Raw genomic sequence first — 14,779 nt, 5'->3', positions numbered from 1 at the left:
TTATCCTGAGATCCTGCACCTCAGATTGTAGAACCTTTGTCAATGTCAGCCATGTGGATGAGTCACGGCCATTGCTTGGCCAATGTGCTCTCTGTGAAAGCCTGAGTGAATGTTTTCTCTCCATGTGACTCTCCTTAGGCACACTGTACATCATCAATAGAGACTTTTTTTTTTTTTTTTTTTTTTTTTTTTTTGCAGAACCGGGGATTGAACTCAGGCCTGTGTGCTTGCCAGGGAAGTGCTTATTCCACTGAGCCATCTCCCTGGCCCCTTGATCAAGTTTTTATAACAAATGGAGAAGCTAGAATTTTTGTTTGAATCTGAAGACATCATATTTAAAATTGAGGTGAAATTCTCCTATATTTAAGTACATAGTTTTAATTCAGAACCCAATCTCTATGTTTTTCTAGAACAGTTACTTGCATATGGAAACCTCACTGTCCTCAAAGAGCTGTTGTGAGTGTTATACTTGTCCGTCGATATGTTCCACCTCTATTTCAGTTGCTTCTTCTCCATAGAACTATCCACTTCTGAGTGATTTCCACATGCTTTTCCCTCACACATTAGAACTTTGCTCTTCATATTCTAAAACACGATTATTGATTTTAGTGGACTCTTCCTTGATGAAAAATATCCCAATTCTATCTTCTTCTTCACAAACATACACATTTTATCAGTGAACTTTAATTTAAAGTTGATTTATTTGCAGCATCTGCAGTGAAATGCCCTCTTACTTCCTTTACCCCTGCACCATGAAGTCTCAAAGTGAGGATTATGGGTATAATTTATTATTGGGTCAGTATCATCCCTTAGTTACTGCAGACTGATCAGGCCCGCAATCTCTAAAATGAGTGGATGACAAAGGCTAAATTAAAGAAAGAAATGGAATGATTTCAGGGCAACTAGAGGATCAAAATTCCTCACAGAAGTCAGCATTCTTTTGGGGATAAGACCAAGATCTTCTCTGGGTTGATCCTATTTATTTAGCTATCAGACCAATGAAAGGGAATACTCAAGAAGTGGGGAAGAAACCAAGAGCTTCTCCAACTAAAAGATTATGTTAAGTTAGGTGGGCTAAGTTAACTCCAAGAAGGTCTCTAACCAGAAGTGAGGTGCCTGAGGCTACAGTATATATCTAGTTGAGGCTGGAGCCAGGCGTCCTTAGCTATGAACTTGTCTTATCCTTTGAGACTTCACAACTTCTCCCACCATTACAAGCTTTTGTAGAAGCTAGTGACTCACAGAAATTGTCTTACTATAAGTGCCCCACTCCAGAAAAGGGGTCTGGGCCTAGGACAGATGCACAAGTGAACATGGAAAGTCAGTTGGTAAATTTAAGCCCAAGCCAGGGCTGCTTTGTATTGGTCTCCATCAATTTATGGTTCATATAAATTTAATTCATAGTACATATTATATATAATACAAACTTATATTTATGAAGAGGGAGTTTATGTAAAATATAACTTAACATTATACTATGCTAAGATATTTAATTTATATTATTATTTACATTCTTGTCCAAATGTCAAGACAATCAGTTTTAGTACATCTTTAGTACATATTTGTTGTGTTTATCAAAGTATCCTCAGAGTTTTTATTGGTGCCTGGCATTTAGTTGTCCTCAAAATATATTTGTTAGCTGACTTAATGACTGAAAACTGAATTTTAAGAAGGGTGTATTTTTCTCTTGTCAATCTTGTAATCAGAAAATCAGGAGAATATGAACCACTTCAGCACATTTACCTCTATAAAGATGTAGAAATCCCAATAGTATATAAAAGCCCAATTTGTTTCATCTGGCAATGCTTTATAAACTGGTGTCTTAGATATTTCTAAGTGCTTCAGATCTTTAATTTTATGAAAAGCACACCTAAGTCTAATTGCATCCAATTAAGATAAAATCAGAATACATTGTTGATGTTATTGACTTCATAAATCTAATGCTCAATTACAAAATGACTCCAAGCCACTGCCAAAATCTAGACAACTGTTGCCTTTCCCAGAATTTATTTTAACACAAACAGCCTACATTATAAATCACTTTGTATGCAATGAAGGTCAACTGTCTATACTTAATGGAATGTTTTCTTGCAGGATAATTTATGTATATTGTCTTTCTTTCATCAGAATACATTCTGGGCTACATGTGGCCTTATACTGAAGTGTATCCATATTTTTCAAGGTAAATCTCTTAATGGATGAAAGCTTGGCTAAAAAAAATGTATTGTGGATTTACTCAATCAAATTAAAGTTTAGACTTCAAAGTTACTATTGATAGTTACACGCACAAACGGCATATTCTTATTTCAAAATCAAAACACTTAAGGACATAGCTACCCTGACTACTACGATGTAACCTCTACAAACAAAGATCCATTTCTAGGGGTAATAATGTAACATACCTCTGCTCAAACCTCTAGTCAAAACACCTACAACTTGTCAGCATTGGTCACAGTTTCTAATGCCACCTGCGCAGTGCATTAAACTTTTGCTTTTTACAGGGTCTAAACAAATTATTAACTGTGACATAAATTGTACCTGGTTTATGACAATTGTTCATTAAGTGTTGACTTTTTTGGCTATTAGTGCTAAGAAGATTGTCTGACATATATTCCTCTGTGGCATAAACAAGTATACAAAAAACATTAAAGTCCTCATGGATTGGTCTCAAGCCATCATGTATGTCAAAAATAGAAAAGACTTTAGAGAAATAAATATATTTTGGACCAAAACTAGTCATGCCTGAATCAATCTTCTTGTCTAGAAATGTGTACTATGTTTTGTTATTTGAAATTAAATTTTATTTTGTGTATTTAACATCATAGCTAATTCAAGGTAATATTTTTAAAGGAATGAATCAACAAAAATATGCTAAACTGCTCTTGCATGGAAAACATTTATTAGTATGACTTAGGACATTTGCATTGGTTATTTTTCAGTTCTTTGTGAAAAAAAATTCAACTTGGGTGATTTTAAAGCTATTATAATGACGTCAGTGACCATAGGACTGGTCATGCTGCCTACAACTGACTCTTGAGCCCGTATGAACTTGCTTTAGCACCTCACTGTCTGCGTGGCCGTTCTTTTTTTAGTTTGGATTCCATGCTCAAAGTAATTTTTACCAATGTTGTTAAAAAAAAAAAACACCTTGATTCAACATAACACCCACATAAACACTGTTGATCTCATGAACAATTTTCCCACACCAGAGTGACAATTAAATAAATGACTCAGATTTATTTCTAGTCATCTGAAAGATATTTGCATGTGGCATAATAGAGAGGTGAGATAGTATTCTATAGAAGTAAAATGGTAAAAATCTAGGTTTTAAAATATTCTACCTAAAAAGCAAGGAGAAAATGAAATAGTAAGAAACTAAATTAAGAATCCAGCATCTAAACACACAGTAGAGAGTGCAAAACAACATAAATTGGAGGAAAAGGAATACAGTTTACATTGTATCAGCATTTCTCAGACTTTGATGTACGTATAAATCACCTCAGTCACTTGTTAAATGCAAATTTTCATTCACTGCAAATAGAGACTGAGCTTGCATATTTCCGATAGTTATTACTGATCCTTCTAGTTTCTCAAACGTAGTCTGAATAACAAGATACTAAGTTAACGACTTCACTTCTTCATTGATAAGAAAATGAAAACTTACTCCAGAAAAAAGAAATGCTAAGTTAGCACAAGAGATTTGTTCTTTTTCTGTGAGGTAGAAAGTGGTAACTCAGCCATTTCTATGAAGTATGAGATCGGAGAGCCATTTTGTTATTAGTTACCTGTTTGCTTGGCGATTTACCAGGGTGCAATACCAAATAGTTTCAAAGGTTAAAAAAAACTCTGCAGTTGTGAGAGGGCATGACCTTGCTCTCTTTACTGAAACATTGGAGGAAGCCTGCCCATATTAGAATTTACCACAAGGTCAGCTGGGGTGAAGAGAAGCATCTGGGAGGTGCTCAGCATCGCTCCGCTAAGCTGCTCAGCAAGAAGCTATGTGAGCCAGCTTGCTCCCCTTACTCCTCATCACAAGCAGGTTGGTTCTGTCCACTTCATCTGAGGCTCCAGGGAAATAGAACAGTTCTATCTTGGAGCCACGGATGTCTAGCCAGAACTCCTTGCAAAAAACATGAGGTCTCAGACTTCTCAAGGATTCAACAGTTGGTAGCAGGTAGCTTCAACTGCAATTTATCTTAACAGGGAATTGCAAGAGAAATTAGGTTCCAAATACGTGAATTTTAACAGCTGTTCTCAAAAACTCTTTTCTCCAAATACTCACTCCTCTGTGTTGAGTCAATGCTTTGAGAGTTGACTTCCTGTTTTTTCTTGTCCTTTCTACTCTATATAAATGAATAGCACACTTGGTCTTTAAATATGTGAAGAAATATATGTAGACAACAGCATGCTTTCTAAGCAATATTGAAATTGCATTCTAAGGAGAAAAGAAGAACCAGAAATACCTGTTGTACTTATTTAAGACTTGCATGCTTTTTTCATCAGGCACATTCTGACACTGTTGATTTTCAGAAAAAATAATAAAATAGAGTTAGTCTTCATTACTGAGGATTTTTGATTCCTCTTTCAATTTTGTGATCAAGACAATTAATCACTCATTTCTCAATATTAACAAGAAAGCAAAACTCCAAGACTTCTTGGTTTGGGATTTGCAGAAAATGAACCCTATCATATAAGATGTAATTTACAGGAAGACTCAGAGAAGGTATAAAGGAATTTGCTAGTAGAAAGAAAATTCTTGCACTGCAAAAATGAGGCGGCCTGGAGTCAGGATATAATACCAACAATAATCAATATAGTAGGCAAATTTAGATTTAAGAATTTAAATTTAAAAATATCAATGAGTACTAAAGTCTAGTTATATAAGATAAATGATTTTTTGGTGTCTGATGGCACAGTAGGAAGAATATAGTTAGTGATAATGCACTGCACATTTTAAGCAAATGAAAAGGGTTTAAAAATATTTTCAGCCCCAAAAACGGATAAATAGGCTTAATCTTATTAAAACAGCTCACAGTGTATACATATATTGGAACAACATATGGCATTACATAAATAGATAAAACTTTTATTCATTGATTAAAAAGATTAAAATCAGGGTTGGGAGAGAACTCTGTGGCATAAGTGCCTGCCTGGCAAGCTCAGGGTCCAAAGTTCGATCCTCAGTACTGCATATCTTGCTGGCCCCAGAACCCAGGGCTAGTCACACATGCCTGTAATCCCATCACTGGCGAGTTTGAGACAGAAGAACTACTATGAGTCCAAACTGCATAGCAAGACCCTATATCAAATAAATAAATAAATAAATTAATTAATTAATTAAAATCAAGAAATGGGTTTGGGGTGTGTGTGTGTGTGTGTGTGTGTGTGTGTGTGTGTGTGTGTGTGCGTGGTAGTCTGTAACTTTATTTCCAAGCTAGCAAGCTAGTTCTTGTCCACATTCCTTGTCTGGAGATTTTTGAATGTGGTATCAGGGACATAGGTTACCAAGGTATACAGCTTGTTTGGTGAATTTTCATCTTCATTCCGTTTCCTGGACAACTGTATCTGGATATGATATGGAACATTCCTTATTCCTTTGGCCCAAATAGCTTTGTTGAGCCTGGTGTCAATGTAAACATCTGGAGTTCCCCTCTCCTTCATGGCAAACTTACGGATCTCCTTAAGTGCCCTAGGGGAGAGTTTCTTGAAGCCCACTCCGTGGATGCGCTTGTGAATGTTGATTGTGCATTCTCCAGTCACCACCTCATTGAAGGCAGAACAGCCCTCCTTCTTCTCATCACCCTTCTTTGCAGGAGCCATTCTGCTGGGCCCAAGTTGGAAAGCAAGAGCGGGGTGGATTTTGGGATGGAAAGCCACAGTTGCCTATTTTGCTTTTAAGGACATGAGATTGTAGCCACTGAAATTTTCTGGCTTTGAAAATATTCCTACGCCACAAGGACAGTGTAGAACCATAAGAAAGTGTTGAGCTTAGGAAAGGCTGTAGAGGGAAAATGCAATGTTCCTACAAAATTAAGATTGTTAGACAATAGAAATAAGAAAGTTGTTCTTTCTTAGTGGTGGTAGACATCTGTATGTGTTTGTGTTTCTGAAAGATGTTAATCAGAGAATAATAAAATACTTTTATTTTGTATACATCTTTCATTAAAATTTATACCACTGGGCTTGGGATATAGCTCATTGGAACAGCACCTGCCTGGTAGGATGATGTTGTGAGTTTGAGTCCTGGTACAAAAAAAAAAAAAGCACCATGTATATAGGGAAACCTCAAGCTGATAATCTGACCTTTCTTAGAGTATCAAAACATTGTTGGAGATCATGAAAAAACCTTGAACTTCCCCTAACCAGTTGTTTGTCTTACACAGGTAATTTATGCCTGGGTATAGTCATTTTTTCTTCTTCACTCTGATTCTAAAAATATTTACTTTCCTATTCTTATTGGAAGAGAATCTATTCACTGCATGATCACACTGCAGAACTACAACTACTGGGCTTGGACATGAGGGTCCCCTTGCCATCATCTCCTCAATGCAGTGGCTCATGGGCTGAGTCAATTACACTGAGTTATCTTGAAATCTGTGACAATGACACCAAATGAGCTAACTTAATTATTAGAATATGGAGGGCACCTGAATCCAATGATCATTTAGAAACAGGGATGAAGTCCATGAATGAATATACAGCATCTTCAAAATAGTACATTAACATAGGAAAAATGTTGTAAGAAAGAGACTTGTAGAACTCAGGTATGTATTCAGTATATAGAAGTCCAATTAAGTTATACATATCAAAATGAAGTCTACACCCAAGTAAGAGAATAAATGCTTTTGTGCCTTGTGGATAATTGCCCATGAGTTCTTCCAGCTCTTAGTTGGAAGCTGCTTAGAATGTGAGGAAACTGGAAGTTGGAAAGCCCGTTCACAGGTGACAGCTCATGGAAGCTGAGCCAGCAGGCACAGTGACATTAAGCACTATAGTATATTGCACCTGAGAGATGCCATGGCATTTGACACCATGTCCCTGAAACATCTCTTTCTGTTCTCAAACTATTGCCAATTCAAGGGGACATTGTAAGTGGACAGGGACCTGAATGTCTAGTGGGTGTCTGCTGAGGGTGCGTGCATGTGGGATGACTAAGGGTAGCTAAGTCACCCTATCTTTGGAATGTGGGTCACACAGTGAAAAAATGTTAAGGATGTTACTGTTGCACTGTTTAACCTAAAAAGACTCCTTCTGGCATGAACCTTCAGAGAAAAGTTCATCAACCTTATTTCTCACCAAATCCAGCTCCAAGTGACTCATTCTGCCTTTTGCAATCCTTCTCCTTTGCCTTGATGCACCTGGGCAATATATGAAACACACGGTGAGGACCAAATGCGGAGAGAGATTTTACTTTTCAGTTTTCTGTAAATGTAGAATAAACTTATTTAAAAAATCACATTCCCTGGGTTTTAAGAAAAAAATACCAATATAAGAGAAAAACTTTACTGAGAAAAGGGATCAGTGACAGTTATCATTGAATTCATGTCAGATAATGAGTGCTACAAAATGATGAAAGAGCTGAACACTGACTTACTAGGAGCTTGATGTGCTCCACGTTATGGACACAATTCTTAGTCGATGCCCTAAACCACTACTCCACCTTTCCAGTGCTTTCTGATATAAGAATCACTTGAATACTTGGAGCTGAGCCTTGCTATAAAAGTAGATATTAACATCTTCACTGGACATTACATCTAACTCACAGGAAAATGTACTCCTAGCGCAAAGTAAGTAAATTACAAGGGAGAAGTGTGGGGTCCTGTCGGGAGAGTGCAGCTGGCAATCTGTGTGCCTTTCAAGCCAATATGAAAGTCACTGGGTTGCAATATCCTGGGCTACTGAATCATACAGCTGGGAACTTTTCTAACATTTACTGTGTCAACTCCTTCTCAGGTATAAAAGAAATATTTTTAAATGGTATGTGGATTTCATTTAATGTCTATACATTCTGACAGTCCCAGGATGTAGCTAGGAAATTTGTAATCTCATGTTATAGAGTTAAAAAAAAAGTCTATCCACAATATAAAATGTTATGAACATTCAAGAAAATACAAACAGGGAATTTTCTATTACTTATAATACTTTGCTAAATCATTAAACTAGTAATGTGCAAGGAGAACATTTCAAATAATTTCCATAAAGATACCTTTTTCATTAGCTTATCCTGTATGCAATTACCAAGTGTCTTTACATATTTCACAATTTATGAAGCATATGAGTCAAAAGTACAATTTGAAAGCTAGTAGACAAATTTTACTTTACAATCTTCAAAACCAAAAATTCAATAACTATAGATTTAAGAAGAGAAATATAGCCAATCATTTTGATGTAAGATTAACAAAAAATTCTTAACAATACTTGCTTTGAAACTATTACATATTTTTACAAGTACTTCAATGTGAATTTTTAAATTTGATCTAATATTATTATAGAGTAATTTTTCTTTAAAAATAATGATTGTAATAAAAATTCTAGGGGGCTGGGGAGATGGCTCAGTGGAATAAGCACTTCTCTGGCAAGCGCAAGGGCCTGAGTTCAATCCCCGGTTCCACCAAAAAAAAAAAAAATTCTAAGTGCTTTTCCTAATTGTTAGTCATTAAAATATTAACTTCTTATGTCTTATGTTTCTAAAATTTAGACAGCTTTCTCTCTATACTATAGGAAAAGTCTTTTATTATTTGAAATTACCCATCCCCCCCCCACTGATCTTCACCATGCATAAATCAACCTGCCCTGATGAAGATTTTTAACATACCTCAAACTGGAGTATAAAAAGCACAACTGAAAATGAGAAATTCTATAATCAAGGAGACAACAGGGAGCATCACAGGCTTCAACAATATAATATTGGTAGTGATGATAATAACAATTAATAAAGGTTAAGCCCTCAACTAAGGGAGAAAAAGCAAGATGTGGAAAGGAAAACACTCTGAGAGATATGAAAGAAGAAGACAGAAGAGCACTTCATGACCAAATGAACATGGGAGGGATAGTAATCTACACAGGTCCTCATGCTTTTTTCTCTGATAGAAATAGGTGGAGCATAACTGAACTAGAACAAGAATAAAGCAAGCATTTTATATAGCTCTGTGCTGTATAAAACGGGTGTCTGCTTCATAGCCAAGACAGGAGCGGCAGTCTCATCATATAAAACACAAAATTTTAAAATGTGCAGCTTATCCAGTACACATTTTGTCCAACACACTTTCCCTTATTTAATAAGCTAAGGTGCTCTCTTTTATTGTCCTAATTTCCCTCACAGCAAAGGTCAACAATAACTGTTACCAATTTAGTAATTTTCTTTTAGTTATGCCAAATGTAATATACTGTTTTCCATAAGTTGCTATCACACATGGTCCACAGCTTTAGAATATTTTGAAAACTTTGAATCACGATTCATCATATTTCAATATGAAGGACTTCTCAACACAAATGGAAATGTTTGTCTAATAAAAGTCACATTATCCATGCTCAATCCAGAAGTAAATAAAAAAGCTGACATAATTTTCTACATTGATCTGGTCATTTTGTGAGTGCAAATGTTGATCAATACTCTGCCAAAATATTAAAGGACAAAGAACAAATATAATGAGAAAGGACACGTGGTAACCTACTGCTGTGAAGCACAGATTTAAAGTAGCTAAAAGCAGGTGAAATAACACCAAGTATTTGTAGTCAGACTACATCAAAGACAAATCCAGGCCCCAAAACCAGTAACTGTGTGGTTTAATTAAACTTCCTTATATTTCTTAAAGTTTAGCTTTCATTTCTGTAAGTGAAAAATAGAGAGGATCATTTCCATGAAACCCTGCAAGGTGATTATCATGTTGTCTTAGTTACTTTTTACTCATTGCCCAGACAAATACCCAACACTCAAAATGAGGGAAAGAAAGATTTATTTAGCTCACAGTTTGTGGAGGTTTCAGTTCATACTTCGCTTGCTCCAATGCAGATGACAGCAGTTCACAGCAGCAGAAAACAAGGAAGAACAGAAGAGGAGCAGCAGCTGCCGTGTCCACTGCAATACTCGGAGCTCCTCCCAAGTGGTGCGGCTGCAGATGAAGCTCCTCTGAAGACTTTGACTTCTCCTAGGAAGCTGGGCAGCGCAGCCAGGAAGCCTTCCTTAACTCCTTTATATACTCTTTTTTTGCTGAATTCTCATGGGGTGTCCCACTCACTGGGGTGGAACCAGTGGCACCTGGTGTTGGGCCTTGCCCACCTGCAGGGCAAGGGAGGCCCCAAGTCCTGCCGATTCAGCCAAGTTGACACAATGTATCAACTACCACACTTGTGGAATTCACTTACATTGTCTTATATTAGTAAACAAGTAGAGTTATTTATATGTCTAATACACTATAAAGCAATAAATATGTCAATATTTCCATCCTGTATCTGTACATGGATAGAATTTTTGACATTTTATAAATAAGTAGTTTGTCCATTATACACGTGGTCGAATTTCCTACATGGTAGTTTTCCTTCTTCCTCATTTACTAGCTGGTTGATAAATAATCATAATTTTGGTACTCAGGATTTTCTACTGAATGATTTCCTGGACTATTTCATTGCCATGATAAAGCAGATAGAATAATACTGAGAAACTCACTTGTGGACTGAATGGAGAAAAACCCAAGAGAGATGTGGTTTTTGCAATAAATAATTGCATGAGTGATGGTACCCACTGTAACGGGAAAAAAACAAAAAAGAGACATGAAACCTATTTTTGGACATGCTAAATATAAAATTATACTCTTCTATTTTGGAGGCGAGATATTTAGATATATTTCACATGTTCATGAGGACATTGTTCTACGAGGTTTAAATTTGGCCTCATGGCATTAAAGACTATGGTACTGAATGCCACCCTGAAGTAATAAGCATATATATATAGAGAAAAAAGTATGGTAATAATGCTATACTATTGCTAAATTTAAGAATGACAAGGAAGAAGCCAGTCAGATAGCTCAGCGGACTAAAACACCTGCTTAGTCAAAGCACAGAGACTGAGTTTCAATCCCTGGCACCACATGCCATGCCAGACCCACCTGCAGGATGCGCTGAAACAGTCCTTGAGACTGGGCGTGGTGGCACACGCCTGTAATCCCAGTGTTTGGGAGGCTGAAAACAGTAGGATCACTACAAGTCCAATTTGTGTAGTGAGACCCTCTCAATACTGTACTAAATACATTTTTTAAAAATGAATGACAGGCCTGTAAAGGGACAAAAACTAGGAAAAGTCAGGATTAGTGGATGACATAACAAATGAGAAAGATAAAAGAGACAAACAGAATATTCCTGAGATATCAAACAAGTAAAGAAAAAAGTCATTGACTCAACAATATAATTTTTGATCTTAGAAAATGTAGTTTCATTGGCAAATGAGGGATTATTGAGAGAAGTGGAGAAGTGAATACATATCAATATTTCTACAGATGAGTAAATAAAAGACAATAAGATAGAAGACCACTGAGAGATATATAATATGAACTCAAAGGGATATTTATCTCTGATGAAATGAGGCAGAAAGTGTTGAGAGGGCAAAGAGCCAGAGTCAAAGGATTTCACTCCCTTGAGAGGGAACTGTTGTTATACCCTAAGAAAGATGCTGTCACGCACAGAGACAGAGCCAGCTTTGTTTACAAGCAGAGGTGTGGCTGTATTAAATATATATATATTTTTTTTTGCATAATTTTATTGATAAACAAATAGCAATGAGACAGTTTCAAATCAAATTGGTAGGACAGTTTCAATAATTAACACTTTGCATACATTCTTCCTAGTGGTTAATTGATGGCTCAGTGGAATTAGCACTTCCCTGGCAAGCACAAGGGCCTGAGTTCAATCCCTGGTTCCGCCAACAAAAAAAATAACAATTCCTAAATTTATATTTTATAAAAATCTCTATCTGCCATGTGCCAATGGATCACAGTGACTGTTTGATATTCAAAATGAGATATGATGAGAGCCTAGTCTAATGTAAGAGCAGAGAGACAGAAAAGAGGGAGCAGCCAATAGATGATAAAGAGAGGGTAGGCTGATGTTGACTATGCATTGGAGGCCTAGATGCTCTTTTAAATAAAAGAAATAAGGTATTCATCATCCTACAGTCCAATAATAACACTTTCCTTCCTTAACAAATACTAGCGAGAAGATGGGAATGTTTAGAATTTAAAAATGTCCCACCTTGCTTATATCTACTGTAACACATCTGAAGAAAACAAGTGAAAATGGTGGCAAATACATATCTGTTATTCATTTAATTCTATTATTTAGATTTAGCTCTAGATATATATAGATCATATATATAATCAGCTATGCTTTATAATTACAATTAAAAATGATAGCTGTCAATTTGCATTTTTACTTTTGGTCAAGTCTTCTAGATATCTACAAAATTAAAATGCATTTAACAAATTATTGTTCATGTTGCTTATATGTTAAATTGAATACATATTAAAATGCTTAATGTCTCATATTAAAATGAAACAGAAATGCATTGTAGAAGAGAAATAAATACAGCTCAGAACCATACTTGCCTAGATTTGCTGAAATAAATGGTTTTGAGGATGTATATAACTTACCTAAAACTCTTTGAAAATGTAAACTGCATTTTGCCTATCTCACTGGATAAAGCAACCGATGAGTGAACAAGGATAGATTCAGAATTTTCTTTCCCCATCCTGACTGTGTAACATTTATTTTCTATATCTATCATATATACATTGCAATTGTATGCAAATTATAGCCTAGAGAACATTTCTGTAGAAATTGGAAAATTTTCTGTTGTTTCAAACATATTTAATAATGGAATGAAAATAACACATTACAATTTCTAATGTGCTTCTTTCATTTTCAGAAAGATTGTATCTTGCCTAAGGAAGATATGTTCCTTCATACGGATATTTTTCTTTCATGAATTTATTTATTTAGTTTCAGATTAGGTAAGAAAATAGGAATGCATCAAAACCAAACGTATTTTTGCAATTACACTCGAACTTTCCATTTGATTCTGACTTAATTATTGTTTCAATGTTTCTGTGGTATTATCTTTCACTTGTAATCAGACAGCAACAGTTTGTGTGAGATTTCCATATAAAGATCCAGATTCCAAGTTATTCCTTCTACAATGTGAATGTTAAAAATTGTTCCATCTCTCTTTCCTTTCCTCTCACAAAGTAGACAGTGTGCACAAACAGAACTGTGACCAATGATATCATCATAGCATGGACGATAATTAACCTAGAGGGAATGAATTAGTAATTAGTTACTGTGCACCAGTTACTGTCATAAATTCTGTATGTGTATGACAAGGAAGTGATAACAAATATTTAAATATTTTCCTGCAGGAATCCAACTTACCAACTGAGCTGAAAGGGCGGCTTGGATCTGTACAGTATGCGAAATCAAGCTCGACTTGCTATATTCTATTGGAAGTAAATCAGGTAACTCCACAGATCCAGGAGGGGAGTGCTGGTCTGGGTTTGTTTGTGGTGTCTCTACAGTACTGGAGGTAGTTTAGCATTTGCTTCCTGATTTTGTTTCCAAGTCAAATTTCTTTGAAAATAATCCACGTAAACTGATTCAAATATAATGGTCCTGTTGGGGCAGGAACAACTTATCAAACTCAACAATAGAGCAAAGAAGAGTCTGTGATGCACAAACCAAAGATAAACCTCAGACACCAAGATCATACTCTCTGCCTCTCCCAGAGCTACATGGATTCGCTCTGCTGTACTTTTCTGCTGCATTGTCAGCTGTATTTTCTATCAGTTGCTCTCCTTTGCTTAACATGCGCAGGGCCCCACAGAGCAACTCATCCTGGCCTGTCCAGCACTCTGACCTTCCACTCTTCAATGCTTTCCAAGGAAGCCACTAGCTATATTTGACTCTTAAATTTAAAATAATTTAATAGAATGAAGTTTTAAAAGCTCAGTTTATTGCATTAGTCATATGTTCAGTATCTAAAGCCATGATTCTATAATTACACAAATTTCTTTTTCTCTTCCTTTTTATGTCCTTTTGTGTACTTCTGAGGATAGAAGCCACAGCCTCATACATACAGGGAAGTGTTTGACCACGAACTTATATTTCCCGCCCCACAGATATTTCTATTAATCAGCTATTACTATGTTCCAGTAATTCTTCACCCATTATGTTTTTTTTATAATTTCTATCTCTCCTGATTCATGTTATCAACTCAGCTGAGACCCTTAAGGCAAATTTCCAAATCTTTACTTGAGTTGAATACCCATACCAGTTCTAGTTTTTTTTTTTTTTTTTTTTTAACTAGGAATAGGAAAATCTGCTATCTACGTGGTGATCTTTTATCCAGTGTAGCAAGGTTTAATACATTCCTTTCTTTACTTTCCATTTACAATGTGCATATTGCACACGGTTATAAATCATCTGCCACATTTTATTTCCTATACAAAGGAATATCGGCCTTCATACTTTATTTTCTCCCATTCCTCCTGTTCTTGTGACATTTGTGTTAAGATATAAATTGGTAACCAGTGTATATACATGTCTAATTAATGAGTGTCTTCAAAATTTTCTCTGACATAGCTTTTCTTCTAAAATTAAACAATGAGATCAACAATTTGATATAGATAGTTTGAAAGTATTTTTCCAGAGGAAAGCATTTTCAACTCTATTGGGAAAACCAGCACATTCATTCTATCCCTACTTACCTTCTTTTATAATGTTATCTGAAATTGCT

General features: G+C 35.8%; 1 pseudogene; it reads right to left on the bottom strand.

Moving 5' to 3' along the window:
- Positions 1–5,442: 5,442 nt before the first annotated feature.
- On the bottom strand, positions 5,443–5,844 carry LOC101588629 (annotated as a pseudogene).
- Positions 5,845–14,779: the final 8,935 nt, after the last annotated feature.

Source organism: Octodon degus, unplaced genomic scaffold (genome assembly GCF_000260255.1).
Source record: "Octodon degus isolate 3935 unplaced genomic scaffold, OctDeg1.0 scaffold00068, whole genome shotgun sequence".
Classification (NCBI taxonomy): domain Eukaryota; kingdom Metazoa; phylum Chordata; class Mammalia; order Rodentia; family Octodontidae; genus Octodon; species Octodon degus.
The sequence above is the reverse complement of the archived record's forward strand: the minus strand, read 5'-3'. Positions and strand labels throughout refer to the sequence as shown.